Here is a 1,142-nt window from a genome sequence, read left to right as displayed (position 1 = left end):
CCCCCAATCCACGGAGTTTCGTTTCCCCATTGATCTCCACCAGAACGTAGGCCGACAGTTTCTGGGACTGTACAGGGTATCGACGGAAGTAGTCGGGCGACATTTCGGCTCCATTTGAACATCGATCTTGACCAAAAGTTTTCTGTAATCGTGTCCGAAGTAGGACGAGGTGAACTTTCTTCCGTTGGCGCTCGTGCTTGTTCCAGACGTCGCCGGCATTGGTTTGTTTTAGTAAGTGTTTTACGCCGCTCACAACTGCAAAAAGGTCATATGAACGCCAACGGGTGGATGTCAACAGAGAAGTCCAAACGGGGAATCAGACTTACTCTGCTCACCTCTCTAGTCTCAACAGCACAAAGTCTGCTTCAACTATCAACCCCGGAAATAGCGGGTCACAAGAGAGTGACAAACATACAAAAGAAGTAGAGGAAAAATGATTTTTTTGGGTAAGTGTTTTACGGCGCCCGCAACTGCATAAGGTCTTCTGAGCACGTGGGACACATTAAGCATTTTCAGTGGGTAGGAAATTTCGAATTTTCTGCGGGTGGCTATCGAAGCCTACTCTTATCGATTTTAGACCTCCAAGGGATCTTGAACGTGCACAACTTGCTTACGGGACCTCCGAGTTTTTTTGCTCTTGTCCGAGAAGGCTAGGTGTAGATCTTTCCTACCAGAAGATCAGGGGTGTGGCAGAAAGACAGCAATGAGAAGGAGCCAAGGAGTAGCTGTAGAAAGACTGCAGAAAGAGTCAGGAGTCCAGAGGAGGGGACAAAGGAGGTGAGGGGATGGGGGCAGAAAGAGGAGACGAAAGCAGACGACAGATCATTGCTAAAGAGCAGATACAATAGTTCTCCCAGAAACACATCTAAGAATAAATACAAACAAACTTTCAACAATACGCAGGTTGAAGAACAGAAAGCAAAAACAAAGGAAAAAACGAATTAAAGAATAAATCAATAAACTACAAAAGCTGCATCCTATTACGTGACATTGCTCTTATTACAGCTCTCTGCCATGATGAAAGGACACAGGCTCTGGGCGCTGTACACATACAGGAGACATCACAGGCTCTGGGCGCTGTACACATACAGGAGACATCACAGGCTCTGGGCGCTGTACACATACAGGAGACATAACAGGCT

Source organism: Aplysia californica, unplaced genomic scaffold (genome assembly GCF_000002075.1).
Source record: "Aplysia californica isolate F4 #8 unplaced genomic scaffold, AplCal3.0 scaffold00134, whole genome shotgun sequence".
Classification (NCBI taxonomy): Eukaryota; Metazoa; Mollusca; class Gastropoda; order Aplysiida; family Aplysiidae; genus Aplysia; species Aplysia californica.
Note: the sequence above shows the minus strand (reverse complement) of the source record.